The 16,696-nt window shown below is 46.5% G+C and overlaps 1 pseudogene; it reads left to right on the top strand.

The window, feature by feature from the left end:
* Window positions 1–9,396: 9,396 nt before the first annotated feature.
* Window positions 9,397–11,506, top strand: LOC114794157 (barrier-to-autointegration factor pseudogene; annotated as a pseudogene).
* The last annotated feature ends 5,190 nt before the right edge of the window (window positions 11,507–16,696 follow it).

The raw sequence follows: 16,696 nt of genomic DNA, 5'->3' as shown, positions 1-16,696 counted from the left end.
TTGGTTGTTCTGTTCTGCTTGTATAGTTTAACCTGAAGTATAGTATAGTTTAATTCCTGTTTATTATTTCCTTTCTTATTATGTCATTTTTACTGTCTTCTAATCACAAGCATATTTCACTCTCACTAGTACATACATATATTTAATGCAATAACACAAATATATTTTATTAATCTATTATTTATTACTAAAATGTGTTTGATTTATGCATTTCTTAGTATTTTAAATAATTTTTTATTAAATTCCATGTGTATGGAATATAAATAACAAATAAGAATATACAATATTGTAAATTTTATCATTAAATTGAAAATACATGTTTTCCAACATTTGAGAGCAACAAAAATCATTTCTAGACAATAGGAAATATGTGCATCTCAAAAATGTATTTGTTTTGAATTTCGTTTTTGAGTAAATTTTATTTCATGATTATGAGAATCTATTTGAATGGACATCTTGTAGCATGCATTATATAGTTCTATATATCGCTATATGCTGGTGCCCCAGCCTGGGAGAGTCCCTTCCCTGTGCCCAGTGTCTGCAGGACTAAACATTTATGGACAGTGAGTGAGAGAAAGTGTCCTAAAGGTAAGATCAAATTCAAGAGCAAAGTTTCCAACCCATAAAATACATTTTCAATTTAGCACCCTTTTGTTGCGATTAGTACAGAAAGTACCTTTGTAATGTACTGCAGCATATTACAGCTGATAGGGTTGGTTAATCTGCATGGTGCCCACCTACTGGGGATATTGGGAAACTGTTAATGCAATTGTATGGACAGTTGTGCTCATGCTGTTGGCATTGGAGAAGGGGTCCCAAGCCCGGGTAAATGGGTAGGGTTGCGTCAGGAAGGGCATCCGGCGTAAAACATATCCGTTGCGTGGACAGCCAGACCGTTTGATCAGGATTCCATATAAAAACAAAAAAGGATCCTTTTTATCAACAATATAGAGATTTTTTGGAGTGAAAGCCTCCTGTTTGTATTGAGAACGTACTTAATTAAATTGAATAGAAAAAGGTAATGCAAACTGAAATAGGTGGCATCAAAAACAAAGTTCACTTGAGTATGGATTTTTAAGTGTCTGGTTCCTGTGAACGACGTCATTGGTTCAAGTGCAATTCTCACCTGTTCTCCTTTGGGTTCATACTTTCATTTTTTAATCTTAATTTTAATTTATTTGTAACATGTCAATGTTCAAAAGTGATCAAAATATGTGTGGTCCAGTCAAACATAAACTTAAGACATTGTACGAATACTTAATTGTTACTGTGTGGGTGTAGATGGGTGTTTTTTTTTTTTTATTGACTGTAATGAACAGTTTTTCAATTTATGATCTAGAATTTCATAAGTGGAACATGGCATTTAGGAAGTGCAGATTATGGCATGTGTTTTCTTTGTGGGCCGTGTTTCGCCGATGAAATGGTGCATGACGTGGTCTAGATCATTTTTCCCATTTGTGGGAATGTTCACGCGTACAGAAATGTGTGTAGAAGAGCAGCAAACCGATCCCAATATTTACCAAAATTCAATCCAGCTACGGCACATCATGCAAATTCATGTCAATTTGGGTTGCAACTGATATCAAAGAAATATCCTGCTGTCCCTCCCCATTCAGAATCTCAAGCTTCTATCTTCTGTTTGCATCTCATTTCTAGGTTATTACTGAATTTACAGGCGAATCACCATGACATCTGTACGCTTCCTGCTGGTCTGCTGCATCGCCTTCATGCCGACGGTCAAAGCTCGTGAGGAAGAAGATTTATTACGTGGGAGCAGTTGAACGGAAGATCTTTTATTTCTTTCTTAAAAGGAATTCTGATTTTTTTTTCTGTTCTGTTCTTCTCTCTCTCTGCCTGTTCTCCACTCTCTCGATCTTCACGTGAGGTGTGGTAGTCAAGTCTCCATCTTCATAATCTCGTTCCTCCTAACCCACTGTTTTTAGGCTTGAAGCTTTGTGGTCTGCACTTCCATCAGCTGGTGGCATTAGAGGTCACCATGTGCGTGCTCACCTTCACAGCCCAAGCATCTCCTGAACGCACACACCACGCTGACAAGGAGCATCTGGTTTTAAGTGTGTTCTGCTCTGTCTTTCTGTACCACCCGCTCATGTTCTTGAAGCTCACGGGCTTTCTCTTTAATGGCAATTTATTTGGAATAATTTAGCAGATGACGGAACCGTTGATCTGTTCACGCGTGGTTGTGGACCTGCTTCTGTGTTTGTCCCAAATGCTGAAATGCTGACCTATAAAGCCCTAAATGGTCTCGCCCCGCAGTACCTGAGTGAACTTTTAGTTCTTTACGACCCGTCACGCCCCCTTCGATCAACGGGTGCGGGGTCACTACTGGTACCAAAAGTACAGAAGGTCACAGCTGGGAGCAGATCCTTCTCTGCAGTTGTGGAACAGCTTGCCGGGACTCAGACTCAGTCTCAGTGTTTAAATCTAAACTGAAAACACATCAGTTTTCTCAGGCCTTCTGTTAAAGTCCCAGACACAGTGTCAATTATTATGTCCACTTTATCACACAGTCCCCCTGTTAAACACACACAGTGTTAAATTCACCCTAGTTAGGCTGTCCTAGTTAGGGTTCCGGGCCACTGTAGCACCAATATACCACTATTACCACGTATTCAGTTTCAGTGGTACGATGCCACCATCTGCCGCAATTGAAGTAAAGTAAAAGTAAAGTAAAAATATTGATGTTGCGACAAAGGACCACGTATAATAAATATAGTATCAATATAAATATAGTATAAATTTATACAGGTAAAGGAGTTCAAATCATATCTGTTTGTAAAAAAAAAATGTTTTTGGTTTTTCAGTGGACTTTCTGGCAGCAAGGTTGGACTTGACAGCTTCAGGGTTAGTTAGCAATATATGTACGGTATGTACGGTAAGTACGGTATGTACGACGAACAAACACGATGTAAATAAATGTGAAATTAATTTCACAACGCTTCAAGATGTTATATTCCAAGATGATTAAAAGAAGCACGTCTGACGCCATTTTACCGCCATTCGTAATCTCCAGCTGCGGTGTGGTGTGGAACGAGACCGAAAAAGACAGATGTGTTTTAGAGAAGTAAAGACGCGAGACGGACAGAAATACATTCATGTGAGCGTTCTGCAGCTTCATCTCCACCGTCGACCATCTCTACCGTTTAAAGAGAAGCGGCGTGGTGGCTTGTATTGCAGGCAAGGAAAATGCTGTACAACTCGCCGTGGCCCATCCAGGATTTTTAACGCTTTGTTGATTTCGGAAACCTATGATAAATATTGTGCTATTATTATTATTATTATTATGATTATTATTTAATTAAGTCAAGTTGTTCAGCAACTGATTTTCCACACCTGTAGCTGTGGTGGCAAGAGGTAGAAAGAATCAGGTGGGTTTTAGAGGAACATCATCAGAAACAGATAGAAATAGATAGACGGCTACGGCTTTTTCCGGAGCACGAAACTCTGCAGTTCCAATGTAGATGGTATCAATTGCACAGCCTCTCCTGGTGCAGGTAAGATCTACTCTGTGTCCTCTGCATTTGTAATTGGTCAATATATTCTACAAAAGCACAAACATGAAAAATCCCCAGTATTGGGGACAAACATTACCAATGTATAAAAATAGGCAGCAATAAATTTTGTTGAAAAAAAAATTGGGTTATAAAATACAGTACTCACGTTTACAGTAACTGTTCAAGATTTTAGTAAATGTTTCTAACACCTTCTACAGTTCAGGTCAAAAGTTTGGACACCTTCTCATTCAATGACTTTTCTTTATTTTCATGACGTTGGTAGATTCTCACTGAAGGCATCAAAACTATGAATGAACACATGTGGAGTTCTGTACTTAACAAAAAGTGAAGACCTGACCTCCACAGTCACCGGACCTGAACCCAATCCAGATGGTTTGGGGTGAGCTGGACCCCAACAAGTGCTAAACACCTCTGGGAACTCCTTCAAGACTGTTGGAGAAGCATTTCAGGTGACGACCTCTTGAAGCTCATCGAGAGAATGCCAATAGTGTGCAAAGAAGTAACCAGAGCAAAGAAACTAGAATATAAAACATGTTTTCACTTATTTCACCTTTTTTTGTTAAGTACAGAACTCCACATGTGTTCATTCATAGTTTTGATGCCTTCAGTGAGAACCTACCAACGTAAATGGTCATGAAAATAAAGAAAACACGTCGAATGAGAAGGTGTGTCCAGACTTTTGGCCTGTACTGTATATACTGTGTAAAACTGAACTCAGATATACTGTTGTACTTTTCAGTTACACCGTTAAATTATTATTTTATTTTTGTGATTATTTAGGGGGATAATAGTGGTGGTAATAGTGGTTTATTACTTTAAAAACTGCTCCATCACCTGCTTCATCTACTGTTACATTCAATAGTTTGTTAGCCAGCCACATCCTTCAGAAAACAGTCTCTGTTGTCAAAATTTAATTGAAATTCAGTTCAAATAACAATAACACCACCTGCCTTTAAAACATTTCAAATGTATCTGTATTTTAGTGTGATACTCAAATAATATTTTTCTCAAGACCATTTCTGACCTTACAGAACGTTTGGTGGATTTTTGTGGCAGATTGCAGTTTACAAGAACATTCAGATCAAGGCTGAGAGGAACCATGGACAACAATGTCAGTAAAACGATTTGAATTTGCTGAAGCTGTGTGAAGCTCCAGAAGTGCTGGAGGTGACGTTGGTTTTTTTCCATCATCAGGTCAGACTGACTATATTCATCACCGCTGATCTGTGTGTGGGTCCTCCTCTTCTGGCCTTGGCCATCCATTCACTCTACCTTCACGCGAGGCGTGGTGGTCGCATCTCGGTCTTCGTCTCCTCGCTTCTCCTCACTGACCTGCTGGAGCTGATACTGAGTCCTGCTCTGTTGGTGTATATTTGGTCTCCATCCGAACGTTTGAGGGATGTGGTTTACCTTCTGGTTTTTGGCTTGAGGTTCTGTGGTCTGCACTTCCATCAGCTGGTGGCACTGGAGGTGACCGTGTCTGAGGTGCGTCCCCTCTGGGTGTCCCATCTGGCCTTCCTCCCCTGCTCTGTGGTGACCGCTCTCGCAGAGTGGACCTTTTTCGTCACGCGCTTTCTCGTTTTCCCCTCGACTGATAACCTGCTAGTTCATCTGATCTGGACTCTGCTGGCGTTCCTCTTCCTGGTCACCATGTGCGTGCTCACCTTCACAGCCCGAGCATCTCCTACACGCCACGCTGACAAGGAGCATCTGGTTTTAAGCGTGTTCAACTTTGTCTTTCTGTACTACCCGCTCATGTCCTTGAAGTTCATGGACCTTCTCTTTAATGGCAATATATTTGGAATAATTTTGCAGATAATGGAACCGTTGATCTGTTTCCGCGTGGTTGTGGACCTGCTTCTGTGTTTACTCGTCCTGAAGGACAAACAGACAGAACCTGGAACCCGGTAGACACGAGGATCCCAAACATGGGACCAGAGCAGTAGGTGTTCTGAACTACAGTAGGTTTTCAGAAACTACGTCTGGATCTACAGGACACTGGTGGCTGATGAAAAATGTACATTTTCTCTTTGTGACTAATAAAAGCTGGTGAAGGTTGCATGAACTGTTTTAATACTCACGTAATGAAATCATTGGAAACCCATGGGTTCTGAATTTTTCAGGGTCGTGAGAACAGTTCTCCCAGCTATTCTTTTACTGGTGGTTTCTTCTAAACTTCAGGAGCACTTCAGCTGTGTTCCTCTGGGTGGCAAACTAGATCTGCAGTGGAACTCAAATTGCCAAAAATGACCAAGAAGATGCCCAAGAAGATGCCCAAGACCCCATGAGGTTCTCAGCAACCCCAAAGAATCCATGTATAGTCCAAACTGTATGAAGAAAAGAGGTGTCCCCACATGAACAGACACATTATATGTGTACATTCAGTGTCAAGCTTTTATTGGACTTAATTATTTGCAACTCCCAGAGAACAATCCACAAATAAATGTTGATATTCACAAATATTTCAGTATCCACAAATATGTATTTTAAGATTTGCATTTCATAAAGTCATATCCACAAATATGCACAATGTTTTGTACAGGTGAAGAGACATTTGTGCATCATTTCCTGTGCTTTTTTGTCCAATTCGTTCCGCGACAGAAAGAAATCAACCCATGGGGTGAATTGGAAAATGGAAACGAAGACTCGATAACGTTAGTAATATTCTCAACCCAACAAAAGTGTGCAACAATGAAATAAAAGGCACACAAACGAGAAGATTGTAAGACTTTAAAATGTCCACAATCTGGATGGTTCTGAGCTGCGATAGTCCACTGAAAGTGAAATATAGCTTGAATACCGTACCGGGCAAATACCGTGTATCTGTTGTGGATATGAAACAAGGTTTAAAATAAAGATGTTTTAGATGTAAAAAAGATAAAAGTTCCATCCATCATAGAAAAAAGTCACTATGCAAATTAACCTTAAATCTATTTTCAAATAAATGTTCAAGTTTTGCGTTCACAAAATACATTTCTACAGCACACACACTCATAATTTGTTTGCAAGCTTGGAAAGTCAAAATCTTGTCATATTTATTCTTGATGTCGAGTGCGTTTGATAAGACATTCGTTGCTGCCACCTTGCAGCAATCTTAAAAACAGCATACGAACACACCACTGTTAGGTAACGGAGGACAATGGCAATCTGAACAATATGCACCAGGTTCTGGACAAATTCCACTGTCTCCAAATCAGGGGGGCAGACCCGTGATCAGAAGGTTGCGGGTTCGAGTCTCGAACTGCCAAGGTAGCACTGAGGTGCCACTGAGCCAAGTCAGCTTCATATGTCATTTTATCCTGATGTGTATTAAGAAGGTCATGTAGGTAACAGGTGTTTTTTTTTTTTTTTGCATTTGGTGTCATTTTACCGCGGGATCGTTGAGTGGATACTGGACGCGGCCAATTTCCCAGAGCCGACTGGGTGTTCGGTTTCCCTCAGTCCTCTGTGGGTGATTGTCCCGTCCATCCATAAAAGTGTCCGACTGTTTCTGTAGTCGCGGTAAAAAAACACAATGGGGCGGTGGTGGCCTAGCGGTTAAGGAAGCGGCCCAGTAATCAGAAGGTTGCCGAATCGAATCCCGATCCGCCAAGGTACCACTTAGGTGCCACTGAGCAAAGCACCGTCCCCACACACTGCTCCCCGGGCGCCTGTCATGGTGCCCACTACTCACTCAGGGTGATGGGTTAAATGCAGAGGACAAATTTCACTGTGTGCACCGTGTGCTGTACTGCTGTGTATTACATGTGACAATCACTTCACTTCAATGACAGCAAAACAGGCGGAGGCTGTTGCTGATTTTCATCCTCCAAGGTGTGAAGAATATCATGAAACGGCCAAAGATCCATGCACAGCCTCTCGATTCTAAGAAGAAAATTAATTATCGATTACTCCTGTGCACATGGTAACACTGGATTTCAGCTACTTGTTCAGCTACTTGCCATACCAGGCGTGTTCTTTACAGCTTACCGCTGGTTGTGTACACTTCTTCCAGCTATAAAACAGTTGCTCTCAGGGCCGTGCACAGACATTCTCTACCCCCAGTCCATCACCAACATGCTCCCTTGGGCATGGTGATAGTTCATAAATATGACGATTAATGAATATTAACTTAAATTATCTCAGGTGGTATTTATGTATAATAAATGGTACACTTGCTCTCTGCAATGATAAATATGAAAATGATCAATCTGAAGCATGCTTTACACCTAGGGCCATTTCTATCCACTGCAGGAGCATGGACAGACCAGGGAAACCCATTTTAATGTTAAATAATTTCACAAAGTCACATTTTTCATTCAAGGGGACCTTTAAAAGGCTGATTGAGAATTGTGTATTTAAAGTATGTATAAGAATGCATTTGTTTTTCACAAAATTCTTCATGTTAGATTTTAACATTTTGTGAATGTCCTCAAGAAGGTGGTTTTTTTTGTTAGGGGAAATTGTGTTACCGTAATGGAAAACCAAACTTCTCAACAGCCTTGTTGAAAAATGTCACAGTTGTCCCAGACTGATTATTTGTAGCTGCTCCCAGGTACATTTTCTATAAAGAACAAAATTAAGTAAATATTATATTTGCTCATATGCACCTAAACTATGAAACAGTACAGACTCTTGCATTGCATATGGTATGGAAGATTTCCTACATGTGGTTATAAAAAGCTTATTAATTAATTAAATTATTTATACAGTTGCAATTTGAGTAAAAATATTCACCAAAAACAAGAAATTATCATTTTTATAAATTTTTATTCTTCCAGTTTCTGTACATCTTGGATTTTGATATACATGCATTTCCAAAATATTTTTTGCTGCTGGTGAAGCGAGTAAAAAAACTGTTCCAAGCGCCACCTGCTGGTGAAACGAGTAAAAACAAAACAGTTGCAGGCGCCACCTGCTGGTGAAGCGAGTAAAAAAACTATTCTGGGCGCCACCTGCTGGTGAAGCGAGTAATAAACTGTTCCTTGCGCCACCTGCTGGTGAAGCGAGTAATAAACTGTTCCTTGCGCCACCTGCTGGTGAAACTAGTAAAAACAAAACAGTTACAGGCGCCACCTGCTGTTCCGGGCGCCACCTGCTGGTGAAGCGAGTAAAAAATCTGTTCCAGGCGCCACCTGCTGGTGAAGCGAGTAAATTCACCCCACGTATGGATTTCTTTCTATCGCGGGTACGAATTGGGACATAAATCCACAAATGCACAGAGGCGTAGTCACAAATGTGACGCGATGCTCAGAATCAAATTAAACTTTTATATGTCACATACACAGTCATACACGGTATGATATGCATTGAAATGTTTCAGTGACCGCTACAGACCACAGTGTTGCAAATATTGCAAGTAAACAATGAACCGCTATGCAAATATTGCAAACATAAACAAAAATTACTTTTTTAACATAAGATGCGCAGTAAACGATACACAAATGTTTAAAGCGCGTTTAACGCGTGCAATAATTTCTATTTCTGTGGATATGATTTACGCTGCACAAATAACATGCACATTTGTGGATACTGATGCATTTGTGGAAAGCGGACAAGAATCCACAAACGCACAGGAAACGATGCACAAATGTTCAAAACGCTTTTCACTGGTACAAAACGCCGTTTTTGTGGATACGATTAGTACGAAACGCAGATCTAAAGATACGTAAATATTATAAATAAGACACTGAAATATTTGTGAATATCCATCATTTATTTGTGGACTGTTTTCTGCGAGTTGCAAATAATTAAAAGTCTAATAAAAGCTTCCACAAGGATGTTTCCTTGTGAAGTGAAGACCAGATTCCGTTCGGACCCGGTTCTGAAACCCACAAGTATAAAACTACACCCCTGCGGCGGCCCTTCACCATTCCGGAGAAACGAAACTTAGGGGGGGGGGTCTGCAGCCCCGTACAAAGGTTCGACTCCACCCGGAGCGCCGTGCAGTTTTGGCGCTGTTCTGGGAACGGTAAGATGGAAATATGCTTCTCTTCATTTCTTACTTCTTTATGATGTTGAACCTTTACTTTGCTTTACTTTACTTGGCAGACGCTTTTATCCAAAGCGACTTACAAGACGAATACACCAGCAATTCTCATTCGGTTTCTATAGATTTTGAGTTACAAAACTAAGAGCCCTGATAAGGCCGAACTTGTCAGAAAAGAACATGCTGGGGAATTGTTAAGTGCTAGACGATATATTTTCTTAGTATTATTTTGTGTGTGTTAGTGTTAGACTCGTCTGAAATGTTTCTTAAAGGTGCTAGTAGTCCACCTCAGTATTTATCTAACTAATTCACAAATTAAAATGCCACCAGCAGTCTAACACAAACAACGTGTTTACTAAATATATTTACATATTTTATTAACGATTCGTGCATTATTGCAATTAAATTAAATAATATTCCACTCAACATATATAACCACTTAAAAAAAAAACTGTTCCATGCGCCACCTGCTGGTGAAGCGAGTAAAAACAAAACAGTTCCAGGCGCCACCTGCTGGTGAAGCGAGTAAAAACAAAACAGTTCCTGGCGCCACCTGCTGGTGAAGCGAGTAAAAACAAAACAGTTCCTGGCGCCACCTGCTGGTGAAGCGAGTAAAAACAAAACAGTTCCAAGCGCCACCTGCTGGTGAAGCGAGTAAAAAACTGTCTTTTAAACAAGTGGGTTTTCAACTGTTTCTTAAAGGTGGTTGTAGTCCACTTCAGTATTTATCTAACTAGTAAAACTATTGTTAAATTTTGGATATGCTAAAAGCATCTTACCACTTGCCATTAAGGAAAACCGCTCAATTCACAAATGAACACGCCACCAGCAGTCTTAACACAAACAAATTATTTACTAAATATATTTTACATATTATATTAACGATTAGTGCATGAACAAATAAATAAAATAATATTCCACTAAACATATATAACCACTTAAAATTCAGAAATAAAAGTTCTGTCCTTGCTTTCTCAAAATGAGCAAAGTGAATAGTTAAAATAACCCGGGTTACCCCACATTATTTGTGAATAGTTAAAATAACCCGGGTTACCCCACATTATTTGTGAATAGTTAAAATAACCCAGGTTACCCCAAAATGGCTGCTTGGCTCTCGCAGAGCAACAAACCAAAAAATATATATACCAGGTACCTTCCTTAGCCTGTCATCCATCGAACGGCATGAAGGAACCTTCTCGTGATTCGGTCCTGACGTTGGTTTTCCGTGCTTGTAACATTTTACATTTACAGCATTTACCAGACGCCCTTATCCAGAGTGACTTACAATCCGTAGTTACAGGGACAGTTCCCCCATGGAGACACTCAGGGTTAAGTGTCCTGCTCAGGGACACAATGGTAGTAAGTGGGATTTGAACCTGGGTCTCCTGGTTCACAACCACCTTATCCAGGCATTTATATCTGTTTCTGTAAAATAAATCAAATATCAGTATATATTTGTTTGTGTATCTGTCTATGTATCTAGGACGGCAGAAAATATATAATTTTACATTGTAAATTTAAATTATGTATAATAATGCCAATGTTAGGGTACTTTGTGACTGTTTTTGTGCTTTTGTGCGGTACAGAGACAACCCACAAACTTTCACCAGCACCATGTCCTCCACATCCAAGAAGCACCAGTCCTTCACCTCCGAGCCAATGAGGGGCAAGCCAGCCACCGCCCTGCCCGGCATAGGCAAAGTGCAAGGCGCTCGTCTGGAGTCCAGCGGCTACAGCCACGCTACGGACCTCCTCGGCAAGTACCTGAACATGCAGGAGAGCCGCGGCCAATTCCAGAGCTGGCTGAAGGACACCAGCGGCGCCAACGTCAAGCAGCAGAACGACTGCTACAATGGCCTGAAGGAGTGGAGCGACAACAACCTGTAGTTCCACCCTGCATGGTCTCCTCCTGCGAGAAGAAGTGAATAAAACACGTCTAATCTTAATTTTCTCCTTTACTTACTCGATTGTTTTGCAAATGTTAATAAAAAATAAGGTAATAAGAGGTGTGCTTTACTATTTCAGAACTGTCAAAATTCAAAGATAGAAAGACAGCGACACATTACAATGAATAAATGCTGGGTTCAAACGCAAATACATATACAATATAAATACCAAAAAATGAGGGGTTGTGACAGACACACACACAAAAGAAGAAAAAATATACAAAAAGTTTTGGCGACACAATATCAATTTATCTGTGAATTAGCAAATGACGGGGAATGTTTATTTAATAATAATTATTGATGCAAGTGGTGAACTGGAGTAAAAAAAAAATGTAAATAGAAATAAGCTAGATATAATATCATCACCACTGGGTGCAGGCATGAAAAGGCGAGGATGGTCCTGGACCGTAGACGGTCAAGTGACCGCCGTATCAGGAGCGCTGGTGCCAGGACACCGACAGGTAGAGCATGGAAGGCAGACTGCAGCACGTGGGAACATTTACATTTACAGCATTTATCCAACGCCCTTATCCAGAGTGTCTTGCTCGGGGAAACAATGGTAGTAAGTGTGGTTAGAACCTGGGTCTTCTGGATCATAGGCGAGTGTGTTACCCGCTAGGCTACCACCACCCTTCCGACACCCGTCCTAGTCGTGCGAATCTGGGAAAACCCCACCACATCCTCCCTGGCTGCCAGATGGCCTTGGTTCAGGGACACGATCGGTAGTTGGGTTAATTGGGGGGGGACACACGGAGATGTTCACACAGAGAAGGACGAGAAGTCAGTGTCCTCTCAGAGACAGGCTTTGTACCAAGGGGATGGGCTATAGACAGCAGGACTGTGGCGTTTGAGAGGAAGAAGTCCCGTTATCCTGGCCTGGGGGCAGAATGCCAGGACAGCTACAACCTATCCAGTCAAGCCGGCGGGCGTGGTTTTGTGACGTTGGCTTCACGTCAGCCAAGTGAAGGAGGGTCGTAAAGAAGCCGAGACGGGAAGCTTCTGGCTGAAGAGTTGGGCAAAGCGAGAGTTCATGTGTTAACCTGACCACCGAATACCAGCTGCAGGGAGGCATCCCCGTCCGCTGCTCCACCAGGCTGAGACGTTCTGGAGGGCAGTGACTGGCTCTAGCGGTTAAGGAAGCGGCCCCGTAATCAGAAGGTTGCCGGTTCGAATCCCGATCCGCCAAGGGGGCCACTGAGCAAAGCACCGTCCCCACACACTGCTCCCCGGGCGCCTGTCATGGTGCCCACTGCTCACTCAGGGTGATGGTTAAATGCAGAGAACACATTTGTGTTTCACAATGACAATCACTTCACTTTCGTAAGAAATGGGTGGAACACCAGTGAGGGATGGATCCCATTTGAAGAGCCTGCAGCTGGTAAAGTTGCAGCTCCTCGTCCAGGCAATGGTCATCTCGAAACTCGACTACTGTAACTCTCTCCTGGCTGGAGCCTCTGCAGTCACCATAAAACCCCTCCAGATGGTCCAAAATGTGGCAGCCCGTCTCATCTTCAACCAGCTGAAACACACCCACGTCCTGCCTCTTCTCACCTCTGTCCACCAGCTCCCGGTAGCTGCTCGCATCAAGTTTAAATCCTTGATGCTGCCTACAGGGCTGTAAATGGAAGTTCTCCCTCTTACACCAACACACTACTAGCCAGATACACTCCTGCACGCCCTCTCAGATCTGCACACGAAACAAGACTAAAAATTCCCTCTTCTCGGGGCCTCCGATCCCAATCGACTCTGTTCTCCTTTGTTGTCCCTGGCTCGTGGGACAACTTGTCCTGCTCCATTCGAGTGCACATGCATACACACTGCACAAAATAAATGTAAAAAAGTTTTCTTCGTCTAGCACTTAACAGTTCCCGAGCATGTTCTTTTTCTGACAAGTTCGGCCTCATCAGGGCTCTTAGTTTTGTAACTCAAAATCTATAGAAATCGAACGAGAACTGCTGGTGTTGTCAGGATTGCCTGCAGCTGGGCTCCACACCTGACTCCAATCCTGATGCCCCATAAATGCCGGAAGTTTCCGCCCCTTCGGGGTCTCTGGCATTTTCGTGAACTCAGACATGAACTTGACTTCAATGAGTGAATGTCTTTATGTTTTTGAGTTCTGGCAATCGCCACACGCCTACGGGTTAGTTTATGTTCTTTATTTAAGTTAAATCGTTTTCGGCCACCGCGCCATTGTTTATTTGTATTTCTTTGAGTTTATTGTTTGTTTTAAAAATAAACCCCGTTCCCAGCATGTCAGACCTCTGCGCTTCCTTCCCTCGTAAGTCCGTAGTCGTGACAGAATGCCAGAGACCTCCCCAAAAGCGCAGAGGTAAAAAACAGAGGAGAAGAAACGCCGCGAAGGACGCAGCCCGGCGCGGCGAACGCAGACGCCAGCGGAGAGACGCGCCGCCCGTTCTGGTGGAGTGTTTTCTCCCCGAGAAGCCGTGGTACGCGGCGCCGCGTGATGACGTCACCCCCGGGAAACTCTGCGAAACCTGGAAGCGACAACGTCGGCGGGTGAGTGGGCGGAGCGAGGAGGTTGGCGTCGGCAGCAGCGAGGAAGTGACGTGGACAGCGTGCGCAGAAGATGCGACCCCCACGATCTTCGGCATGTCGAGCCAAGAACTCTGCGCTCTGCTGGCAAGGCTCCCCGTGGACTGGGACGACACGGACGACGACGAGAGCACGGGAGACGAGAGTTGGGCTCCGCCCATCGCGCCAGTCTGCGATCGTCGCAAGGTCCGTGGGGACCCACGTCACTTCCAGGGGGGTGAGAAGCGACAACGGTGGCGTCCCTCCAGCGAGGAGGTGGGCAGCCTCCAGCCCGAATGGCCAGAGTACTGTCCCTGGGAGTTGATCGCACCCTGGGTCCAGGATGTCCGCAGGGTGGACGACCCTCGGAGTCACAGGTGGGAGGACACGGATGACGAAAGCGACAATGACGTGGATTTTCGTTGGGCAGTCGGGGCCGGGATGGCTCCACCCAGCGCGCGCGTCCGAGATTGTCGCAACATCCGTGAAGATCCACGTGACTTCCGAGGGTATGAGGTCGACACGGACCAACACGAGGATGACGCCGATTGGGCAGTCGGTGCCGGGATGGCTCCCCCATCGTGCCCGTCCGTTGCGAGGTCCAGGAAACCCACGTCAGTCCCAGAGGTGCGACAACAGTGAGGAGGAGGACAGCGATGTGGGCGTAAGCTGGTGGAACAGGGCGACAGGAGGTCGCCAACCAGCAACTGCACTGCCGGAACTGCCTCACAGGGAAGATGCCCTCCCAGCTCCAGTCGCCGACCCGCCTTCCCTCTGCTCGGACGTTCCCCAGCTGAACGGCAGCGCATCACCAGCGCCCCCGCATGCTGGAGAAGACGTCCACCACCCCCCACGCCACACGCCCACCACCATCTCCAGCGACGTGCCCAGCCCCGTGTGGGACAGCCAAATGGTCCCAGGACCCTTCAGTGGGGCAGCAGACACGGATGAGATCACTACCATCCTCACGTGTCTGACTGGATCAGCATGGGGCTGGAGCACAGCCCTCTGGCAGCAGGGAGAGACCGACAGGAGTTTTCGGGACTTCCAGCAGAGACTGAGGGCGGAGTTTGATCGACCAGAGCCTGAGCCAGGGATCGAACTCTGTCCCTCCACCACATCCAGCGCCAGTCAGGATCCGGGGCAAGAAGACCAAGCACTGGCGGGCGACGAGAAGGTCGCGCCTCCCGAGATTCTGGCTGTGCCCCCTGAGGAGGTCCCGGAGAGCTCAGAGAGGGAACCAGACGACCCTCTCTTCTGTCTGTCTCTGTCTGTGTGTGTGTGTGTGCGTGGTATATGTCCGTATGTCGCCCCCACTTCCCCTCTTTGTGTCCACCAGATGACGACCCAGCAGCGGAGCTGAACCCCAGGGAGGGAGTTCCCAACCTGACTGTAACAAGGCGAGGTGGACGAGCCCCAAGGTACCCCTAAGTCCAGCCGGGGGGGGTGCTCCCCCAAAGAATTTTTTTCGGGTTGGGGACTCCTCCTGAGGGGAGGGGAGGTGGGGAAGCGATGGAGCTGGGTCCTCTGGTAGCCGGTAAGGAGGACGGGCCAAGCATGGGCCTGTGTCCGCCTCCAGAGGGGTGGAGCGCCATAGAGCCCCCGGGTAGGCATGAGGACCCAGCTGGGACAGACAGGAAGAGGGCCTGCTTGTCCCAACGGACGCAGAAGGGGCTAGCCGGATGGTCTGGCAATGCCCCCCCCTTGGCACCAGGGCCGTGCAGCGAGAGGGGCTGCATAGTCCTTGAAGGCACCAGCCTGGGGTGCCTGGAACAGTCGCCAGAGGCTCTGGGACAATCTCCCTGCGCGGTGCAGGGGGTGACACAAGAAGTGTCAGAGGGGACGTGTGGAGACAGGGCCCACACATACCCAGATGGATCGGCCCTGATTATTGTGTGCAGGTACGAGGGTCCGGGGCCGCCACGCGGGACCACGCCGGGGAGCCAGGCCGAGGGTCCGGGGCCGGCATGCGGGACCACGCCGGGGAGCCAGGCCGAGGGTCCGGGGCCGGCATGCGGGACCACGCCGGGGAGCCAGGCCGAGGGTCCGGGGCCGGCATGCGGGACCACGCCGGGGAGCCAGGCCGAGGGTCCGGGGCCGGCATGCGGGACCACGCCGGGGAGCCAGGCCGAGGGTCCGGGGCCGCCACGCCTGACCACGCCGGGGAGCCAGGCCGAGGGTCCGGGGCCGCCACGCCTGACCACGCCGGGGGGCCAGGCCGAGGGTCCGGGGCCGGCATGCGGGACCACGCCGGGGAGCCAGGCCGAGGGTCCGGGGCCGGCATGCGGGACCACGCCGGGGAGCCAGGCCGAGGGTCCGGGGCCGCCACGCCTGACCACGCCGGGGAGCCAGGCCGAGGGTCCGGGGCCGCCACGCCTGACCACGCCGGGGAGCCAGGCCGAGGGTCCGGGGCCGGCATGCGGGACGACGCCGGGGAGCCAGGCCGAGGGTCCGGGGCCGGCATGCGGGACCACGCCGGGGAGCCAGGCCGAGGGTCCGGGGCCGCCACGCCTGACCACGCCGGGGAGCCAGGCCGAGGGTCCGGGGCCGCCACGCCTGACCACGCCGGGGGGCCAGCCCAAGGGACCGGGGCCGCCACGCCTGACCACGCCGGGGAGCCAGCCCGAGGGACCGGGTCCTCCAAGGGGAGGATACAGCAGGGCAGGAGCCCTGTTGTTGCCGCCGTCCGCCCCACCGCCTTGACTTCAATGAGTGAA

This window comes from Denticeps clupeoides, chromosome 1, assembly GCF_900700375.1.
Source record: "Denticeps clupeoides chromosome 1, fDenClu1.1, whole genome shotgun sequence".
NCBI classification, from domain to species: Eukaryota; Metazoa; Chordata; class Actinopteri; order Clupeiformes; family Denticipitidae; genus Denticeps; species Denticeps clupeoides.
This window is presented reverse-complemented; position numbering and strand designations above follow the sequence as displayed.